Below are 24,493 nucleotides of genomic sequence, written 5' to 3'. Positions count from 1 at the left end.
CACGACAGCTGAATTGTGGAGCGAGGTGACAGACCAGTAGTGAGTGATCTCATAGTCAGAGTGCACGGCGACTCACAGCAGACATTCTCAAGAAAATCGAGCCTTTTTTGGAGGAGTACATAACAACCCTTTCCGATGCCAAGTACAGTTAAGTGAAAATAAAAGAAGCCTGCAATAAACGAGGTTTCGTTATTTCGAAGATTACTTAGAAGTACTTAATAAGATTGGTAAAGCTCGAATGGAATTAATTTGTATCGTCTCGTGGGGTGCGGCAACTTGTGACAGGGAGTGGATTTGCTTGCTTTTTCCACTCTTAATTTAATCACATCCGAGCTTTGCCAGTCTTATTAGGTACACACAAGATGCCTTTCTTGGAAATAACGAAAACACGTTTTTTTTGCAGGCTCCTATGATTTTTCCTAACTCTACTTGGCATCTACTTATGCACCCCTCTCAAAAAGGCTCGTTTTTGTTGGGCATTGCTACTGTGATACACCGTGCACTCTGATTATGAATTCATTCACTACTGGTCTGTCACCTCTCGCCGCAATTCAGTCGTCGGTGCGATTCCTTCCGCACATGACGTCATTTAAATTCGTTATCAGAGATCGGAAACAACCCTGTACAGCCTATACAGGTACAGGTTCTACACATAGCGTTTAAGAAACTATGCGTGACAGTTTACATTTTAACAGGATTTCCAAATTGGAATAGGAAGTTACATTCTACCTAGATATTTTGCTCAAAAGTAAAATAGAGAAAGCTGTAAGTTGCTTCTGTAGATTAACACCGACTTCATCGGAATTTCCGTTTAAGCACCAGGCACTATAAATTCCCTTATAGGCTTTTTAAAATCACTTTCGTGATATTAGAATAATTATTTAGGAGGAACATAAGCATTCAGTAGTTCTAACACGAAGAAGTAACTATAAATAAATGGAATAAACAAAGAGGAAATATAAATAGGCAAGTGTCTAATCTATAACATTATTTGTACAAAATGAAACAAAAAAGCCTCCGCAGAGAATCAAACTGTATTCCACTTGGGATAAAACCTGTCCTATATGTCTGAAGTAGATAGAATGAGATGTTAAAGCATAAAATAATGCTGCATTACATAATATGACTTTCACATTACTTTCCCAATGAAGAGTACGCGTGTAAAGTGAAATCCTGCAAGTGTCAAATAAGTTACTAGTTGTAGGCTCTATTATGGCAATCTCAGAGGTTGTGAATTGTTCATCATGCAACAACGTAACGCTATAATCATATTCTGTAGTACATACTTTTTTTCATGGCCAACTGTTGGCTTCTTGAACTTTCATGTATCATTGAATAACAGTCAAGCATTAATTCACGAACGCGATTAGAGCACTCAGTTGTCCATCAAATTATTAATTCAATGATTTCAGTTGAATTATTGTCAATATTGCAAGGTATTTTTCATAGCTATGCCGAATATATTACTGAGATAGTCTGCCTTTGTAACGAAGTCATTCGTATCTATGATCATGAATGTGTTGAAGAGAAGATATTTCAGAAACTACAATATATAAAGTGTATTAAAAATGTACAATGAAAAAAAAAACATAAAATAATATCTTAGTAAGCATGATGATAGAAATATTCCGATAGTCAATATGATGTAATATAATCTAATTTTATTTAGAGTTCAGTCTAAATGACATATCATAGTTTAAAATCAGTAACACTTACAACAGTAAATGATCATTGTACAGGGACATATTAACCTGGTCATACCTTTAGATCAACGATTAAGAACCGGAAACACCGTTTGCTACCCCCTTCCACGATTGGAGTTCGATGATACTGGCGTAATATACAAACAAATCACTTTACTAGGTATAGGAGGGAAGAAAAGTAGTTCATCCATTTACGTAAACTAGGAAATATCGCGACTTTGAGTTTGATAATTTTCATTAGGTTTTTGTTTAATCAAAATACAGTACAGTATTAACAATGAGTGATTTTACTCATGAACTGAGCTTTCCATGCGGACGTATTCATTATGCAGTGTATATTATACTGTCTACAGCACATTACCGTACATTATAGAGAATGAAATTAAATTGAAAAATAATCATAATATGGATATTAAAACACATTTTTTAAAATGTGTGGCCGTTCATTTCGATACAGGCTTCAGTTCTAATGTGCATATTATTGCACTATAGACTATTGTACGTAATTCCAATTACCAGGTTCGTACTTCGTATCAGTAACTCATGTTGAAATAATTCTGTACCTACTCTATAAAAGAGACCTTACGTACTGTAAATTCAATCTTTACTTCTGCCCGATCCGAAAAGATAAAATTACTCAGACATGCTACCTACTGTCCGTCTAAGTCAGCGTTGTCAGACAGAGACTAAACGGAGCGGCGCTCCACTAGACTCGTAGAAAGGGAGGAAATCACTTGACAGTTAATTACTTAAAGAGGCCCTTTCATTTAAGTTATTTTAACAATTGTATGGGTATAATATTATGTAGACGTCCAATTCCTAACAGAAATTAATGTTATCAGAAAAGAGCTAAGACAGCCCAGCCAGTAGCATTTACAGAGAGGCGAATAGAAGCAGGTGGGGGAAACCGGGATGCGACGTAGGCAAATGGAAAATGATGCAATATTAAAAGCTCTTCCGTCACTGGAAAACGCGAACATATTTTTGGAACGTACTGTTTACTATGACCGCAAGGCTACTATGACTGTATATGCGGTCTTGGATCTGTGTGGAGGACGGTTGAACTTCATTAGTAGAAGGGGTGGGAGTGAAGTACATTCAAAAACTCAGGTACAGTAAAAATTGAAGTAAAAATAAAATGATGTCCCTGTACATTATAACACTGAAATGCAAACGTTTTCGCCCTTGGGCATCATCAGGCATTTGACTCACAATATCTTATACAATTTTTACTATATATTAGCTGTGAAATGTGTAACAGGTAATTTATGTTTACAACCTTGTGTATTTAATAAATAACTATTTGCATGCAACAATCTGAAAATTTATAATTAAGAAATATAAGACCAATATTACATTTTAGTTACAATTTTATTATATATAATTTTAATATCTATATTCATTTAAATTTTCAGATTGTTACTTACTATAGAGATTACCATGCAATAGTTATTTGTTAAATAGACAAGATTGTAAACATAAATTACCTGTTACATATTTCACAGCTAATATATAGTAAAAATTGTATAAGATATTGTGAGTCAAATGCCTGATGATGTCCAAGGGCGAAAACGTTTGCATTTCAATGTTATAATATACAGTGATCATTTACTGTTGTAAGTGTTATTGATTTTAAACTATGTATGTCATTTAGACTGAACTCTAAATAAAATTAGATTATATTACATAAAATAATATGTTAATAGTTACTCTGTGCTATTAAGTGGAAATCAAACTTCAACGACAAAAACGAGGAAACAAAATATAAATTTAAAAAATATAATCACTATTCCTTAAAAAGACGTGTTGCAATTTTACGGGAATAAATTTTTCTGCATTAAATATTTACATGATTGTGACTATCATTTGGATTTAAAACAATGCGATTTTCTTCATCCAAAGTGGTATGCTGAGAGTTAAAATTGTTACGATTTATGAAGCGACATCATTCAGTGACTGGCACCATTGTCTCGCCATAGAATACCTGACATTCGCCTTACGGTTGAGGAAAACCTGGGAAAAACCCAAACATGTAATCAGCCCAAGCGTAAATCGAATTTAAGTCTAAGCGCAACTCCGGATCACCTGACAAACGCGCTACCGTCTGAGCTATGCCGGTGGTTCCTCTGTGTTCGGCACCGGTATTGTCTATATGATGAACTGGTACTTCTATATATGGGAAGGGTTAAAGAAATTTTGTCCATGTAACTGTCTTTTTCTTATATATTTAACTTGTATTTTATATGAATATCGTACCAAAATAAAGTAAATTTTGCGTTGTCTACCCAAGTAAGAGAACTACGATCAATTCCATAGAGTCAAATTGGAGTATATGGCTGACAATTATGATGTTAGAATACGTTATTCCTGAAAAAAGAACGGGAAAACTATCGAAGACTCCGTAAACTCAAAGAATCCTACTGAAGAAGTTAAGGAAGAAGACTTTCAAATTTCTCTAATTAGGATTGACAGTGTTAAAATATTGAGGCAAGCATAAATAATAATTATCATGCTGTATTGATTGTATTAATTCATTTCATTTGTCATTTAATATCATTTATTATATTCCATAGATCTTACATGAGCAATGGAGCTTTAAGATGTGGAACAAGTCCAAATTTTAAAATATTACAATTACAATTTTTACAAATTTTTACAATATTTTTCAGCCTCCTATAAAATTGAGTACTGGGTCTTTCCCGGGGGTAAAAGGCGGTCAGAGCGTGGTGCCGACCACACCACCTCATTCTAGTGCCGAGGTCATGGAAAGCATGGGGCTCTACCTCCATGCCCCTCAAGTGCCTTCATGGCGTGTTACGGGGATACCTTTACCTTTTTTTTTACAACTTTTCCAGTTTTACAATTTTGTAATTTTCTACAATTTTTTATAATTTTCTGCAATTTTTTACAATATTTTCGCGAGATGTAGTGAGATGAGGTGAGGTCCGAGGATTCGCCAGAAGATTACCCGTCATTTGGCTTTTGGTTTGGGGAAAACCTCGGAAAAAACCAAACCAGGTAATCAGTCCAAAGGGATGAAATGAAGTGAGGCCGAGGACTCGCCATGGAAACAATTAAATTTTCAAAGGATCTAGAACTTATTGTTTCTAATGTTTGTAAGAGCCTCATATCTCTCGAGCGTGAGCTTACACATAAAATCTTGTACAGTATAATAAAGTAAAACAATTTTTTATGTACAGAGTGTAAGCTTTAACTTTTTGCATCCCTGATTTTAGCAATATTTCATTTTTAGTTCTGATGATGTTTATAATAAATTGCTCCTCAATAAGCATTTTGGAACAACAACATGCATTACATGGTTCAGTAGCTTCAATTTGGTGAACTATCACAACAACGTATACATTATTTCCTTTTATTACGGACTAGAACAACAAGGGTTTAGGAATTATAAACAATATATGATACATTTCTACGTAATATATTAACAGGCTATTATTTACATATCTGGCTATTTTAAAACTAGGAATAGAAACAAAACTCGAACCGTTCATGGAATTTTTATAATTGCAAAAGGAGTAAAATATTAGCTTACACAACTACCATGCTATGTCAAAGAAATTAAAGATTTTGTTGAATTTAAAGAGTAGACTACATAATAAGGGGATAAGATAAAATAAGATTCCTTAACAATCGGTGACATTTGTAGTTTTCACGGAATTATACGTTTTCACTATCTCAGACAACGAAAAGATGCTATTTGGTCCAAATATTATATTTTCCTTTGTACAGAGGTTGCTTCGATACCATTAGACGAAACTCCTTCAAATTCATTATCTACAAATCTATATTTATTTTCTGTGACTGATGACTACGAAATGTAATAATATTAACTAAAACTTGGTGTATTTTTTTACAAAAAATAAAGCCACTCAATGGTAGGGTGACCAGATTCACATCGATAAAAAAGAGGACACAAAGCTTCAAAAAGGAGGACATTATTCGAAAAAATAGGACAGAGTTGGGCTTAGATCTATATTATACTATAAATTAGGCTACGTCAATATCTATTTTATTTTAAAATATTTACAGTAGAGAATAATAATGATAAAACTTAATAATGATGATTTTACATATGAAAATCAAGGGAACTATAATTATCACAAAAGGACAGAAAATATATATTTAGATTTACGCTTAGGTCTATATTATACTTAAAATTATGTCAATATCTATTTTATTATATCATTACATATGATAAAAATCAGTAATATAAAAATATTTTACAGTTAACTACATATTAAAGCCAAGGAAACTATAATTATTATCAAAATACATAAAAGGGCGGAAAATATTACTTTGTAAGAAAAGAGATTTATGATCGTTGGCAAAGAGTATATTCTGTCGATGCTGATGCAGCCTACAAGCAAATTACTTCAAAAAGGCGTCAAATCAGATAATTCCAAAATATCAGGCATAAAAGTTACGAAAAGGATGACATTTCTTGATTTTTTTAAAATCAGTCCGGATCCTGGACAAAGCCTATAAAGAAGGACATGTCCGGATAAAAGAGGACGTCTGGTCACCCTACTCAATGGCGATCTATTTCGACATTCAGCAGACGGTTTTCTTCATTAAATTTTGCGTTAAGAATACATAGAATGAAATGTTTAATATTGATATCATGAACATACTATCGACGAAAAGACGCTTTCATAAGTTTCATTATTATTATTATTATTATTATTATTATTATTATTATTATTATTACTATTATTATTATTATTATTCTTATTATTATTATTATGACATACAGATTTATTTTCATTTTTATTCCAACTTTAGTAATTTCACAATTAAAGTTCTATCCCTATTCGCCAGAAACAATAACGAAAAACCGGAGAAGCTTATGTTTATAGACGATTATCAATTTGTTACGCGTGTGTGAACCACTGAAGCAAAATCTTAAAAGTATAGAATGAAGAAGGAGAAATGTGTTCAAAACTCATTGTAAATCACTAATAAAATTTTGTTATTTATGTGATTTTGAATGACGATGTTCATAAATAGAAGAATTGTTGTTGCTGTTGTTATTTAGTCAACTGTCCGAAGACATGTCTGAACCTCAAAAGTGATACCAAAAAGACACAACTTATGAGGCAACTAGTCCAAGAGATAATTGGGTAGGGTGGTCAGTTCCTTTCCCCCCTCCATTGCATACATCGTTCACTAGCTATATATTACACTATTCAGAAAATAGAAGAATAATAGCTAACATTATGAAGGATTGCATTATATACAGAACAATTTTAAGTAGCCTACGTTTGTGTGAAGGTTTAGTCAAACCAAGTACTTACAACTTACTTACAAATGGCTTTTAAGAAACCAGGAGCTTCATTGCCGCCCTCACATAAGCCCGCCATCGGTCACTATCCTGTGCAAGATTAATCCAGTCTCCATCATCATATCCCATCTCCCTCAGATCCATTTTAATATTATCTTCCCATCTACGTCTCCGCCTCCCCAAAGATCTTTTCCCTCCGGTTTTCCAACTAACACTCCATTTTTGGATTCGCCCATACGTGCTACATGCCCTGCCCATCTCAAACGTCTGGATTTAATGTTCCTAATTATGTCAGGTGAAGAATACAATGCGTGCAGTTCTGTGTTGTGTAACCTTCTCCATTCTCCTGTAACTTTATCCCCCTTAGCCCCAAATATTTTCCCAAGAAACTTATTCTCAAACACACTTAATCTCTGTTCCTCTCTCAAAGTGAGAGTCCAAGTTTCACAACCATACAGAGCAAACGGTAATATAACTGTTTTACAAATTCTAACTTTCAAAATTTTTTGAAAGCAGACTAGATGACAAAATCTTCTCAACCGAATAATAACAGGTGTTGCCCATATTTATTCTGCGTTTGATTTCCTCCCAAGTATAATTAATATTTGTTAATGTTGTTCCAAGATATTTGAATTTTTCCACCTCTTCTAAGGTTAAATCTCCAATTTTTATATTTCCGTTTCGTACAATGTTCTGGTCACGAGACATAATCATATACTTTGTCTTTTAGGGATTTACTTCCAAATCGATCGCTTTACTTGCTTCAAGTAAAATTTCCGTGTTTTCCCTAATCGTTTGTGGATTTTCTCCTAACATATTCACGTCATCCACATAGATAAGAAGCTGATGTAACCCGTTCAATTCCAAACCCCCTCTGTTATTCTGAACTTTCCTAATGACATATTCTAGTGCGAAGTTAAAATGTAAAGGTGACAGTGCATCTCCTTGCTTTAGCACTCAGTAAAAAATAATAAAAGAAATAAAATTCGTCTGCTTACTTGAAAACATACTTAATTGTTTAATAAACGCATGTCTTCTAAACCATACAACAAGGAAATATGATATTATACAATAACAGTAATATAGAATACCCAAATTACATACAGGTGTACCATAGCCGCTTTGTTGGCTAAGTTAACAGGGTGCTGGATTACGATGATCAAAGACCCAAGTTCAAATCTAAGCGACGGCGGAGTTATATTTGTGGTGGTTTAAAGCCTAGATTTATTATGGTTTCTTGGGGAGTTCGTTCGTTTTCCTTCGTTAATTCACAAAAACATTCTTCACAATACACAACATACGTGTGTTAATAATTCAACACTTTTCTTACACATATGTTACTGGCAGGACTGCAAAATATAGCAAGAAATATGGGGCAGGAATTGAAATATTTGTGTGACAAGTTCTGAAGAGCAAAATAAAATACTTATAGGAATGTGAAAATGTTACCAATTTTAATGAAAGTTAATAATTCTTGCTACAAAAATTTTTCTTTTTTTTTTTTTAGTATATTTATTTCAAATTCTTGCTAAAAACGAAAACTCTGCTTTAGAACTCACAAGGATGGCTATTGATCGTTTCAAAGCTATTGGTTTAGATATAAATGTAATTAAATCTGTAGCTATTAATATTTCTCGCGGTAAATTGCATCCAAATCAACTAAACATTTCTGATGACACTACTGTTACATGCTTAACTGCAAATGAGCATGTACGCTACTTAGGTGTTAATTTTACTGACGTTTGTATATTCGATTCCCAAACCGTTTTAAACGACCTGAAAACTAGATTAGATTTGCTAATTTCGTCGCCTTTATTACCTCCTGATCAAAAGTTTTGTATATTAAATTCCTCAATTTGCCCATCATTAATCTACACATTTCAGACAATGCCCTTGAAAACAATACCCAATACTTTTTTAGATAACGCTGATAAAATTATTAAAAGCACTCTTAAAGAAATTTTGCAACTACCGGCTGACACACCCGATTCTATGATATATACACATCGCAAATATAAAGGTCTTGGTCTTTTTAGGGTACGCTGGGAATTCACGCTACAACACATTAACGGCTTAAGGGTATTACACAAAACTAATGATCCTTACATTACTTCCACTAGGGACCTTATCGAGGAGAGTAAAACATGTTTAAAGAGCCTTAAATTAACTCCTGCTAATTCTTTTTTAAATAATCGTGAAAATTTTGTGGACTCTCGAAAAGTTAGAGGCGCTTTAAGAGACAAAGAATTTGAAAATTGGTGTACATTGCAACAAAAGGGTAAAGGAGTGATTCTTAACAAAGAGTTCCCCCCAGCAAACAGCTGGGAAGAAATCACAAAGGTCTAACCCTCTCGGAATGGATAGACGCGCTATGTCGCTCCGGTCCGAGCTGTACCGGGTAGAAGTCGGGATGGTACCCGCTGTAGGCACTGTCTCAGCGAGATTGAAACTCTTCCCCATATCCTTGGCTTCTGCCCCTATAGTGAGGCCCTTCGCAACATCCGTCACCATGCTGTCCGTTCTATGCTGGCCGAGGCACTGAAGGAAGTAGGGTTTACAGTCCATCAAGAGGTGCAGGGACTAGCCATACAAGGAAATGTTCGGCGAATTGATATCATAGCCATTAAGAACAACTCGGCATACATTCTCGATCCCACTATCAGATTTGAGACACATGCAGATCAACCGCATGAGGTGGACAGTGAAAAGAAACGGATCTATGAACCAACAATCCCGTTCTATAAAGATAAATATAGCCTGTCCCACATTGATGTAATAGGTCTGATGGTGGGAGCACGAGGTACCATACCCTTCTTCTTTGCCAACAAATGTAAAAACCTGGGCCTAACACACAGCATTGTGAAGGAAATAGCCATTAGTGCCCTCAAAGGATCGATTCAGATATTGAGAAATCATTTGTATGGGAGTGATAATGGATATTTCAAGTTATCTTAACCGATGGCTGTTGTGGTTTAGATATCAATGCCAATCACTCCGTATTATTATTTTTCTCGCGGCATTCAAATCATTCTAACCTATCTGATAATATCCCCCCTTTCTTAACTGCAAATGAGCACAAACGCTACTTAGGTATACATTTTTCTGACATTTTGCATATCTGATTCCCTAACCGTTTCTAATGTGTATCATTTTACCTTTTAGGTTTGTTTCCAAATTATATGTAATACGCTTTGTCAAATCTGGCAACCTTTTCATAAGGGAAGCTAGATTTATTATTATTACTAATGCCACTGCTTAACATTTCTGCGGATACAATAGCTGTTACATTGTTATCTTGAAATCTTCTGTCCAGTTCTTGCAATACTTCAGTGATGATTTCAACAAACATGCGCTACAAGTTTTGACTTTCGTCGACTACCGATGGCTCACTAATTCTTTCATAAGTGATATAATAATCTCCCAATTTTTTGCTCACTTCGAATTCGCTTTTTTTTAATTCTTTCTTGGTCTTTTTTGCTCAAATGGAGACTTTCTTCCATGATGTCATGAAACTCTTCTTCTAGCAACTTTGGATTAATTTTTTTTTATAAAGCGGCCATATCATTAGCTTGCTGCAAGCTGGTCTCATGACACAGTGTCTAACATTCATGAACTGAAACGAAAGCCGAGAGATGCAGTGCAGATATGTACGAAACACATGGAGAGAATTTGACTCCAGTCTACATACCCTGCGGCCAAATAAAGAGTCCATGTTGAAATGCAAAGCATAGCAACTTTCTGAGTTGACGACTGCAATGCAAAAATCTGAAGTTCCTGTTTTAACGGTCTTTAAGTTATTCATCATCATCATCAACATCATCATCATCATCATCATCATCATCATCATCATCGACGCTACAGCCCAATTTGAGCCTCGGCCTCCCTTAGAACTCTCTTCCATGCATCTCTGTCCCTGGCAACCAACCACCATCCTTTAATTCCCACTTTCTTTAGATCCTCTAACACTCCATCCATCCATCGCAGTCTTGGTCGTCCTACACTCCTTTTTCCTTCAAATTTATTCCCCATAACTTTCTTGGGTATCTCATGATCTGCCATCCTTTGCACATGTCCTGCCCATCTTAATCTTGATATTTTAATGACTGTAACCACATCAGGGGACTTATATAGTTGGTAAAGTTCAAAGTTGTATCTTATTCGCCATTCTCCATTATCACATATTGGGCCATATATCTTCCTTAGAATTTTGGTTTCAAAGGATCTCAATCTTGACATATGTTAATACAGGTTTTACCAAAACATTATAAATATTGCATTTTGTTTCCCTTGTAAGAAGTCTTGATTTAAAGTGCCTCAATAATCCAAAATATGCTTTATTGGCATTTTGAATTCTTCTATCAATTTCTTCACTAATATCATTAGTATCATTGATTAAGGAGCCCAGATATACAAAACTAGAGACCCTCTGAAATTTATATTGATTAATTTTTAAATGGGTTGTTGTTGTTGTTGTCAAGTCCCTTTTTTGTTTTTTACATCCAACAATCATGTACTTAGTCTTCTGTTCGTTAATTTTCAGCCCCATTTTTTGGCTGCTGTTTCTAAAGCAGTAAATGTTCTCTTAACATTCTCCACAGATCGACCAATGATATCTATATCATCAGCATAGGCCAGTATCTGGGATGATTTGTAGAGTATTGTACTTCTAGTTTGTATATCTGCATCCCTTATCACTTTTTCAAGGGCAATATTAAATAAAAGACACGCTAGTGAGTCGCCCTGTCTTAGACCCTTAGTTTTTTAAATAAATCTGATAGTTCAGATTGGATCTTTATTTGACACTGACTGTCATCCATGCATGTTTTAACTAGTCTCACCAGCTTCTTCGGAATGTTCAGCTCTACCATCGCCTTATAAAGCTCAGCTCTATTGATGCTGTCATATGCCGTTGAAAAATCAACAAACAAGTGATGAGTTTCAATATTTTGTTCATATGTTTTCTCAATAATTTGTCTTAAAGTAAAAATTTGATCAATTGTCGACTTTCCGCTTCTGAAGCCAGCTTGAATTTTCCTATGGCCCTTTCTGTGTATGGTAATAGCCTGTTGTGTAAGATTCTGGAGAATATCTTATAAGTGGTATTTAATAACGTTATTCCTCTATAATTAAATTATTAATGGGTGAAATCCTTCATAGATTTCTAGAAGACTATGTATGTTCCTCTACGACAGTGGTCGGCAGGTTCTGCATTTGAGACGTCGGAGCAAGGTCAGCCTAGATGAGCACCTGAAGAGGAGCACAGCAATCGCGCAACGGCAAGCTATTACTGTTGTATAATAGTAAGTGGTTCAAGGGAATTGGTTAAGTTCTAATTTTATTTATACGTTGTATTGTATCTATACAGGATGACCCTACGTAATATCATTAATTTCGGGGGCTTATTCTTTGAAATATTTCAAACAAACATGTTAAATAAAATTTTGCTCGTTTTTACTTCCTTATCAAGATAAAAATTATGCTATATGAAATATTTCATAGGATTTTTGTGAAAGCCATTGATTTAATCCCCAATATTTTCAGTCAATTTAAGAGAGCGGTGTATTATGATTAATAATTTATTGAAAAAAATAGTTTTATCCTTTAAATGTGCAGAAATTTGATCTGAGCAAATGTAACATTGAAATTTCCTTCTGCAGAACGAAAAGTTACATTTCTTCGGATCAAATTTGTACACATTTAAAGGACGAAACTAAAATTATTTCAATCACCTGTTATCACAATACACTGCTCTCTTAAACCGACTGAGCATATTGGGAATTAAATCAATGGCTTTCCCAAAATATGCTAAGGAATGTTTCATACAAAAACCATTTTTGTCTCGAAAAGGAAACAAAAAGGAGCAAAATTGTTTAAAATAATCATATGCACGAAATTTGATATAAACCTATAGGCCGTCATTGTAGAGTTCAGTATTGAAGCTATTCTTCGCCCTCTGAGCTCTGGTTGCCGATGTTCTTAAAAGAGAGCACGGTTGCTCTGAGGGATTACGTCACAGAACACTGATTCTGCCGATCACTGGCTTAAAGTATTTATTTCTATATTTGTATGTTTCTAGCAGTTTTGGAGTCTCATTTATACATGCGAAAGCTTCTGCAGCTGGCTGTATTATGAATTTCGTGTTACTGTAGGTTTATTAAATTGATTACAAACCAAAATATTTTGTCACATTGATTTATTTTTGTTTTGTTTTCGTCCAAATGTATTGTAATTATGCTGTTTCCATACTATCTCAGAAGAATGGATCGCGTTCTGTCAGTGCAAGGTGCAGTACCGCCACTGTTCAGTTGAACTTTCTCTCCACGCTGTGCACAGCATACAGAGATTGCCGAGCAAAGAGCAAGGCGGCTCCGTCGTATGACGTCACAGAGTACGGAACATGCCGGCCACTGCTCTACGATTTACATTTATATTTTTCTCTGCTCACACGCTTCAAACGCCGCTGTAATATCTTATCGAAAAGCAGAATCCATTAAAAATAATTCAAATTAACCTATTTGATTGCAGGTTAATCTTAGTTTCATGGTTGAAAGATTCCGTAACACTATAATTTACAGTTTCAGTTCAGCCAAGACATCTCGCACATTAGTGATCGTTCCAACACATGGAAATGTAGGGATCTCGATCGTGTACATCTCCTGGTTCCCAGTGCAGTGGAAAGCTTCGTCTTTGTACGGGATGGACACAATTTACAGTGTCGTAACCACTCACATCTCCATTTACTCCGTACAAACGAGATGCGACATGTTACATCTCCGTAACTTGTACAAGAACTTACTAACGGGTACTAAATTAATGTCTAATTCTTTAGTAATAAAACTCCTCCCTTTTCCGATTATCAGTGTAGCGGCCCCCAATAAAAAACAGAATATTCCTTGTTTAGCATTGGACGCTGATACGTGACCTATTGCAATTGCGAGTATAGGAACATGACGAGGGTGGATTGCATAACGATTTGATGAGCGTAAAGGTATTCAGATCCTATAATCAGGGATAACAAGTACAAGATAGATTGCTGAATGTGGCCCTCAACTGTTTTTTCTGGTCCCAACTTCAGAGAGAAAGTTGCATTACTTCAATTTCGTTATGATTGGAAACGAAATTCGTTCAATCAAGATACTTTACATCAAAATACTTAGATAATTATCAACAGTAATCTCACTAGAAAAAAGCAAAATTCGAGCGGGATTTAATTGTCTATTACAGGATTAGAAGAAGGCATATAAAGATTAGAAGAAATAAAGCACTCTAACACAATGAAATAGGTATTATTAAAATTCTATTCCACTAATGTTTATTCACTATAACGTTTGAACGGAGCCGCCATTTTCATCTGATTATCTATGCGGGAAACAAATGACGATCGCAAAGCATATTTTATAGAACTGTAAAGAATTTGCATTTTGAAATGTTGGCAAACAAAGAACCAAATGGTAGGGCGGTGATAAATAGAAGAAAGTATATATAGATTTGAAGAATTGAAGTACTCCGATACAATAAAAGAGGTATTAAATGACTTAGAGAGGATCGGGGAAAGATGCTTAACTTTTGTTTGATTGAAAATTTAAGGTACTGTTTATTTAGTTTTGAATATCATATTGAAATAACAAAGTCTGGAAAGTATTTTGAAACTATATTTTTGGTACAAAACAGAAAACAGTAATTACAATGTTCTTAGATACAAGTTTTCTTCTCACCTGCACTTTAGGCATCTTTTCCCGATAGTCGGGGTGTGAAAGACTCGTCAAGTCACTTCTCGCACACAATGAATTCAATCCAGTAAACTTTTGTCATCATTCATTTTTAGGAATCCCGTATGCTTGCGATGCTCTAAAACAGTCCATACCCCCTATCATAACGTGTTCCACCGCAAGTTGAAAACTGTCCTCAATCCACTGACCTCTATCTGAGGATCTTATGTAATGTCTACGCATTCCCTGCAATAAAACAAAAAAATAAAACTCTTGCAACAAGTTGTCATCTTGGCTGCGTCTGTGGCTACAGTGACCTTCCAGTCAAGCGGCCCGGGTTCGCTCCCCTGCCAGGTCTGGGCAGAATTTGCGGTCGACAAAATAGATGTTATAGAGATTTTTTCGAGGTACTCCAGTTTCTCTCTTTCATACCGCCAACACTCTTCACTTCCTAGCAGAAATTTTACTCTAGTATTCATCAGGTATCTAACACGTATCTAATGAATAACAAGTTCACACTGTGTCATTGAGCTACTGGAGTTTGTACGTTATGTCCCGTCGGATATTTTACAAGCATTTCATTGTTCGTGCAGGAGCATATTTGGCGGAAAATTATTTTCTACAGTTTATTTTATTATTTTTACAAAAAATTGTTTTTTTTTTTTTTTGTCTACATTCGATTCTTTAAAAATCAGACTTAGCCTATTTAAGAAACTTAATTTTGTATATTTATCACAACTACTCCCAGTCTAAGATAGTTACAGGTCCACACCTGTGGAGTAATGGTTAGCGCATCTGGCCGCGAAACCAGGTGGCCCGGGTTCGATTCCCGGTCGGAGCAAGTTACCTGGTTGAGGTTTTTCCGGGGTTTTCCCTCAATCCAATATGAGCAAATGCTGGGTAACTTTCGGTATTGGACCCCGGACTCATTTCACCGGCATTATCACCTTCATCTCATTCAGACGCTAAATAACCTAAGCTGTTGATAAAGCATCGTAAAATAACCCATTAAAAATAGTTACAAGTTCTACTAATTCCAATTAATGCCAGTCAGGTTGGAGCTGTAAATTAGTTCAAGGAGTGCTGTACAGTGAGACAACTGATATCACTGACTCTTGACTCTAAATCCTACCTCACTGTCTGATCATGGCGGCTGGGTGGCAATGCTGTAGGCTATATTTTCACTGACGAAACGGCTAGGGAAAGAAATAAATATCACTGAAAATGGAACATAATACGATTAGGATAATGGAATGTAACATTCTTCAATCGGTAGTTTTCCTGGAATTCTCCAGTATCTTCAAAATTTCGTTGCATAAAAATTATGAATTTTACTTACCTTTCTCATGACGAAATATCGATATATTCGGTGCCTTCGAGTTGCAGCGACCATCTGGAATAAAAATGAATATTGGCAATGATAACATTCTCAATTTTCTAAACAGAGTAAAGACTGACGGAAGGAATACATAATTCTGGTTCTCTACAAACGAAACAATATATACTTGTGGACACCGCATTGCTAATTTAGTCATTGAAAAAAAGTATATGAGGGATTCTGGAGAGTATTACTTGATTTTTCCAAAGCCAATTGAGGCAACAAATCATGGAACACTGACTCGTACAGTACGAGGTACTTTGCTTAAGTACAAACACCTCATAATCTTAAAAAATAACTTTCACAACTTCACAATTTTTCAAGTAAAATACGGCCAAAACTCCGTTGTCCATGAATGTAAAATTTTTGTTTCGATTTACTTCTGTTCTGTAAATCTCAAGAGTTGTCAGGAACTTGACGAGCACAGAAAAGAAGTGATCGATAATGATTCCACCTAGTGACAAATTTGAAACTAAATGGATATATGAAATATAGTATAGAATTTTGGAGTTACCTCTCTCTTGCACCAAGTCCTTCAATTAAGTACGCCACTATAACACCATAGGAACTTGAGATAACATTTTCGATGTCTAAAACAGTTCTTACTACCATGATATACGCTTTGAGAAGTAATCATTTTCAGAAAATTGCTGTAACACAATATTTGAAGGGTTCAGAACGATAGTGGGCCAAGCGCCATTTACTAAAACCGTAGAAAACAAGCGCTAAAATGAAGTTGTTATCATACTTCAATGGTAACATATAGCAAGTAATATAAAGTAAACATTAAAACTAAATGTTATGTCAATCTTCATTAAACTATGGTATTCACTTAACTTTAACCTTTGCTTTCTTTTTTAATAAATGGCGCTTGGCCCACTATGGCTCTGAACCCTTCATTTACTGTTCACCAAACGAAAAATATAGTAGGCCTTAACAAATGGAACTGTCATTCATATTCCCTGTTTTTCAATTGTTTGTTATATACCTTAGTAACCTGTCTATTATTTTATAATTTTTAAACATTACGAAATGTTAGCCACTTTTTATCTATAAGTTATGTGTATTGCAATGTAATGAATAGTCTCTGTAGTGGTTGAGTGGTCTAGACCTAAGCGTCTTTAAGTAAGGTGGTCCAGGGAGAGGCCTTGGATATTTTGCTATTTTTAGTAGGGGCTTTCTTGTTTCTACACGTTAGATATCAATATTATTTTGTAAGATCTCAACTTTTTATCATTTCAAAGCATTCTCCGATAGCCGGCTGACGATCCATAAGGGGGCTGGTGTATACGAGTGAGGTTGCCCAATACAAGTCTAGGTGCTTAACGAAACTTAATGTAATCATCTGGTGTGAGTTGGAAATTCGCTTATATGGGGGCAGCGTAATGTACTCTAAAGGTAAGCGTTCACTACATTGTATCGCACTCATCGGACGAATCGAACTGATCGGAAAAAGACAATCTTTACTGTAATTGTTATGTAACCGCGTTTATTACATCGTATCGCACGCATCGGCTCTCGGTAAATCCGTCCACGTTTCTCGGATGAGCAATTTTTCCGATGCGTGCGATCATGGCCTTCTTTAACAAATCAATTTTAATTGGTCAACTGTTACTATTAAGTTGTGCCATGTTCAATGTCGCGCCAAAATGGCAGACGGAAAACTTATTTCGCTTGTAGAAAACTGCGAAGAATTATATAATTTGAGGCTTTCCCATTACAGTAATCAAGTCGTTTCTTATATATATATATATATATATATATATATATTATGTAACCAATATCTCTTTCGTTTCTTTCTCTTCAATTAAGGGATATGAAACAATTACACATTTTTATTCGCTAACACTCATGATTATTACACCTAACCTCAAAATTCGTCCGTTTTCAGCAATGTCAATATAGTACGTCTTTTGTTTTAAACAGCTGATAGGGAATCCGATGAGACAATGAGGTAGAGCCGTTACAGTGAACGCACTCCACTTAAAATATCCGTTGCGTGCGATTCGTTCGAGGAGTACGATGCGATGTAGTGAACGCTTACCTTTGTATGTACTGTACGTTGCGCTAGGGTTTGCCCTTTATTTTATCGCAATAGGCCTATAAGTTCTCAAAAATTTAGTCAATATTTAATCATTTTTGGATGCACTATTTTAACACTTATATAATTACTGATGAACGTTATTGAACAAGTAATAATTGCTTTACTGTTTACCACAAAATTTAAAATATCAACGCTGTGAATTGGTTATTACTTGTTCAATATCGTTCAAAAGTGACAATATTTAGAAGTTTGTAATTATAAACAACCCTCAAAATCTTATCCATGTCCTTAATATTATTGCCTTCGTTATGATATTATTTACATTTGTGCATTTTATACAGGCCTATTTACAAATCGTTGCATAATCTTTTATAAATTCATGCATAGTTAAGTAATTCTTGACATATGAAGTTCTAACTGCATTTATAATCATAATCATATAAAATTATAAATATAATATAAAATATTTTAAAATTAAATGTTACAAATATAGTTTTATCTAATAAGTAAGTTCCGTTTATTTTATTTCATTGCGCTCTTCTACATTCTGCTAAAGCAGACTTGCAGAACTGCAGCTCTTCAGAGCGACTGTTTTCGTACCCTTATACCCCACCCACCTTTTCTACCAGTGTGGTCATAGCATTCTAGTTGCGCTCAGCTATATCAACATTCATTCTCGCGGCGGCAGGTACACAATACGCTATCAAGAATTACAAATGAACAAATAATAAAATCTGTAGAAACATACTTTGGAAGGTAAGAGAAAAACAAATGAGGGAAATAAATAAGTTAAAAGACATGTAAATTAAGTTTTAAAATGTGTATGTGCATATAATGTAAGAAGGTCTACCTATGTGTATATAAGTCAGTGATAGCTATATGACCGGAGGTCAATGCTGTCATTCAACATTGTAACGCACTGGAGCGAAATAAATAAATAAACATACAATAAGCGTACTGCAGTTTGAAGAGAACTGGAACATGGAAAAATCTAAACCTGTGAAGAAATACTACTTTCAAAGGAAATGGGAATATGATTATTTTGTTGTTGAAGAAGACGTAAGAATTGTTTATTTACTGTGTCTCATCCAATTTATTTCTACTCGTAATTTCAATATTAACGACATTTCAACAAAGCCCGTATTAAGAATTATGGAATAGACAAACTTTCGGGTAAGCTCATTATTACGAACTGTACATGGAATATTTATTTATATACTGTTAAATTAAGGATATCATTCGTTGTGTTCATTTTGTATTGAAACATTTATATTAATTTCAAAGTTCTTTACTTAAATGTTACAAATTTATGTTTCCGTACGTGATGATAGGAGGAAAGTTTTCGAAAATCTAGCATAATCGTAAAACTTTAAACGATTTAACGCATTATAAATACAATGACTTCATTACAATCCTTTTTGAAAATTACACTGCCGTCACTGATGGACTTTCCACACCAGCGATGCCCAACCTTAACCGCAAGAGGAGTCGTCGGATTTACCTCCACCCTCTCTTTACGAAGCAACTACGCATTCATGTACTCTTGACGTCACAAACTTCTCTTATTACAGTGGCGGCTTCAGTTAATTTCAATGTCATTATTTTGTGATGGAAAAAAAATCAAATAAGCATCTTGAACACCTTTTCTGTTAGTGGCTTTGTTGGCACTGTTTACTTCCAACCAGTTCGTCAATGTTTGCCGCAAAGGATGAACAACGGAGTCTTAAAAGGTGGACCAAATGTTAGTGCCCTACTCTATTAAGAGATTGGCTTTTTATTTGATTCATTCTCGAGAACATCTGCTCGCAGATATATGTAGAACCAAAGATTGTCATTAAATTCGCAGCAAACATTCACAATCTGGAAAATGTTTCCCTGGGTAAAGATTTAAACAAATCCCAACCTTCTTTCTGAGAACATTTCGTGGCTGTAGAATTCTGCAAAGCAACTAGTTCCATTTGCAGATCATGCGGAGCATCTTTGCAAGCAAAATTGAACGGGTTGTTAAAAAGACTAATTTTCGCCTCTATTGTTTTCAAGTCTCGAAATTTGGACTCGAAAGTGTCATATAGTTCCTTTATAATTGTTACATATTTTTCTAACAGAGTGACATTTATTGTAAAAATTGATTCCAAGGAATGAAAATTATATAAGTCGCCAGTTTCCAGTTGACATTGCCATAGTGTTAATTTTGTCATAAATGTATTCACTGCGTCAGATAAACTAATTACGTTTTTATCTTTCCCCTGCAAACTCATATTTAGGATATCAAGGTGATGAAATAGATCGGTCGAAAAAGCCAGGTCACACAGCCATTCTTCTTGAGTTAGTTCTGGAACTTCATGGCCCTACAAATAATAAATTTATAAATTATAACAAACCAGTTATATTTTAGGGGTACGTTATAATGGATACTAAATATGAGTATTTTACATGTTTATGCTTACTTGTTTTTTCATGAAGTTATTTATCTCACATCGTAGCTGGAAGAAACTTCTTAACAGGCACCTCGACTGAGCCACCTAACATGACAATAATATGGCACATTTTCATAATGAGATCCTAGCTCTTCTAGCAACTCTTTAAATTGTCTATTGCGAAGGGAGCTTGATTTAATAAAATTCACGCAGTTCACAACATGCCTCTCTTTATTTGTAACTTCCGCACAGCTCGCGGCTGATGCAATTGACGATGTCACTAATAGCAGGCAAGATATTCATTTTGAGTCGAAGAAAGAGCTTGTGTCAACGTATGCGTCGGTTGGAAATAAATTGCATGTATACACTGTACACCCAACATGTGGATATATTGGCCAAAGGAACATGTGTTCATGTAATATCTTGCTTGTCGTCATCTGAGACGACGACTTATTCTGTGCCCACATAGTCTCTACCATAGTGACTTGTCTGAGTGTATTAACCTGGCAATTGTCTATGCGATTGTTCAAAATTCTTGCGATTATAGGGAGAGTGAAATTTAAGATACAGGAATAGACAATATTTTGTTTGCCAATGTTGCAGAGTGCCACAATAACACCTCAAAACGATTGATGAAGTAGATTATTTCTACATCTTGATTACACAACTTTTAACACTGTATCACTTCGGAATCCTATGATAAGAACTTTCTTGTGTTAAATATTATTATCGTACCTTATTAACAGATTTCGATCTATTTTCGGTCATCTTCGGAACTGGTCGTTGTTGGCCTTGGCGCCTCTTGTTTCCTGTGTGGGTGTGTTCTAAGTGTAGAGTCAAAGAGTGTATAGACCAACAACGACCAGTTCCAAAGATGACCGAAAATAGGTCGAAACATGTTAACAAGGTACGTTAATAATATTTAACACAAGAAAGTTCTTATCATACATTATTTCATCTATTTTCATAAATAGGCCGATACATTCAATGTTTTTGTCTTAAAATATTACGTTTTTCTCCATTGAGATCGGGCTATAAAATATTTCATTGTTTCAATGAAAGGAGAAAAGTAATTAGTTTTGTCCAGAAAATACAGGGTGATTCAAGAAGCTCTTCCCGGTTTATGGCAGTGGCGTAGCATGAAATTTTGAGCAAGGGAAGTTGTCTTTCATGTATGAAAAAACGTATTGCAAAAATATAGTCTTGAAATAAATTGTAGTCCATGTCAATCAGCAGTCTGAAGATTGGTTGGAACCTCATAAGTAATACCAATAAGGCATCACCTCATATGGTAGTGAAATATGATTTCATGGTTTGCACATATCTCTAAGAAATATACACATATTGTACGTATAATTTAACATAAGCTCACTTCCTGTCATATTTAGAAAAATCACAATATTAACAGTCAATAGATACAGCGTTAGTAAAATTACGTCAATCATCGTTAAATTCTTTATCAGAAGATTATTTTTGACTACATAAATTAGTGTCAGGAACTGTTATTTCTCTCATTATTTTTTTATTATTTCTTTTGCTAGGTTATTTTACGGTGATAATGCCGGTGAAATGAATCCGGGGTCCAGCACCGAAAGTTACCCAGCATTTGCTCATATTGGGTTGAGGGAAAACCCCGGAATAAACCTCAACCAGGTAACTTGCCCCGACCGGGAATCGAACCCGGGCCACCTGGGTTCGCAGCCAGACGTGCTAGCCGTTACTCCACAGGTGTGGACCCATTATTTATTATATCAGCCACAGTGTACACTAAAAATTCAACTGAACACAACTCACGAAAGGGATAACTCGGAAGCTAAATTCTTTCCAATGCCAAAGCTAGCTTCTTGCGAGCCTTGCGACCAGGGTAGTTTAGTTAGAAAGGGATGGAAAATCTGCGGGGTGGGTTACACAGAAGAATGCGTGAAAGAAACGAGTCTGTGGAGGAGATTGGAAGCTGGTGTGTGCAGGCTTCAGACTTACTGCTGCATCACAAATCATCCTGAGCTGCCGTATCACAACATTTAAGGCGTACATATAAATTGTATTAAAATAAATAAATAATTTTGTTCATAAATTGCAGGTTTATTAAAAGTTATTAACTGGGGAAGCTGAGCTTTTTAGCTTACATTGTCGCTACACCACTGGTTTATGGACATGATTCCTGAGGTTATTTGGAACAAAAAATATAAATAAATCATTGGGATCACATTTATAATTATAGAGTTATGGTAATTTGAAAACGGCAGATAAAGAACGTTTATTTCAGAATTTCACTAACAAAAATGGAAAAAATAATTTAAAAACGAACAATTGCATGTTTATGTATCAATCTCTTTAATAATTTAGAGTGAATTTAAAACACATTTTCGAAGATGCCTCTATGAAACTCAAGGCAACGTTTCGCACGGATGTGAATCGCACGTGTAGCATTTCGCAGCTTCACCAGGTTTATTCCTTATTGTCTCCTCGGCATTCAGAATGCGTTGAAGCAACTCTTATAGCGACTATCAACAATGTGCACGTAGTTATGGCAGCAGGCATCCCTAGCGCTCCATTCAATTTGACGCGTTTCTAAAATGTGTTGTAATTCCGAATGTATTGTTGTGTGAGACCTTGGTACGTTTGAGTTCTCCTAATATATTCATAAATGCACCAGAATATTATAAGATCCCTAAGACAAATAATTAACATCATGTCTATCTTTAACACCACCCTATTAATTCTTGTTAAAGACACCTGATTTCGGTAGTGCACTGCTGTAGTCTGCATTCGCTTGCCATGTAGTGATGAAATGAATTACTACAGTCCATGAGGATTTACTTGTCTAGTCCCTTTTAGAAAGAGAAAGAATACTCACCATCTCTCTCTACCCTCATTTATGGTGACGGCGGTATGGTCGACACTCCTTCCAGCGACCAGGAGTTAGCAGCGGCGGCACTCTCTTCCTCTTCAAATTCTGACTCCTCTCCGCCAGAAAGTTCCTCGTCCGTGTCCGTGTCATCCAAATTTATTACGAATCGATCGCTAATTTCGTCTACTAGTCCGTCCGTCCTCCCAATAAAATTGTTCGACTTTTTCCACGTGTTCACAGGCCTTTCTCCAATTATCTTCCGTCACTTTTGCAAGAGCGCTCTCAAACAACAATTTCACATCTTTACTTTTGAACGAAATATTACGCTTCGCAACGTCATTTTTAACCTGCCCCCATATTAATTCGATCGCGTTTAAATCACAATGGTATGGTGGCTGTCTCACTACAGTATGGGAGTGCATTGTCGCAATTTGGTCGATTTCGTATGTTTTGAAATTATCTTTTTTAGTTTTTACAAGTTCATATAATACAGGTTTCGTGGATCGTAAATCAAATTCAATGTTATTGTTACGAAGCCAGGACTGCATTTCAGATTTCGGTGTTGATGAAATTGGTGCCTTATTGAGTTCTGTTGAATGATAGGGGGCATTGTCCATTACAATGATGCTATTGAGAGGAATGTTTGGTAATAATTGATTAATGAACCAGTTCTTAAATACAGTGCTGTCCATCTCCTCGTGGTAGTCTTTAGTTGATTTAGATTTGAAAGTTAGAAGCGCGTTTGGAATGAAACCTGTCGAACATCCGGCGTGTAAAATAATAAACCGTTGACCTTTTCCTATTGGGGTTTGAAGTGGGAAGTCAATTTCGTGATCATCGCTTTTCCAAACTTTGCTTTTCGTATGGTTCACATTAACCCAAGTTTCGTCTAGATAAACAACGGCGCGTCCAGTGGCGCGTAATTCTTTCATTTTTCTTAAGAATTTAAATCTCTTTAAAATAACATCTGACCTTTCCATTAAAAATTTTCTGCCTTGGGTATTTTTAACATACCTAAATTTCATTTTTTTAAGAATTTCTCTCAAACTCCATATGCTTCCAGTGAATAAGCTTTCCTTAATTAATGCG

The 24,493-nt window shown here is 35.3% G+C and overlaps 1 long non-coding RNA gene across 1 annotated transcript in view; it reads right to left on the bottom strand.

Annotated features, from left to right (window-relative positions):
* Positions 1–24,493, bottom strand: part of LOC138702207 (uncharacterized) — a 740,902-nt gene that overhangs the window by 362,535 nt on the left and 353,874 nt on the right. The window contains exon 2 of the long non-coding RNA XR_011332803.1: positions 16,054–16,107. This is a non-coding gene — a long non-coding RNA (uncharacterized lncRNA). The remainder of the gene's footprint in view (positions 1–16,053; positions 16,108–24,493) is intronic.

Source organism: Periplaneta americana, chromosome 6 (genome assembly GCF_040183065.1).
Source record: "Periplaneta americana isolate PAMFEO1 chromosome 6, P.americana_PAMFEO1_priV1, whole genome shotgun sequence".
Taxonomy (NCBI): Eukaryota; Metazoa; Arthropoda; class Insecta; order Blattodea; family Blattidae; genus Periplaneta; species Periplaneta americana.
The sequence above is the reverse complement of the archived record's forward strand: the minus strand, read 5'-3'. Positions and strand labels throughout refer to the sequence as shown.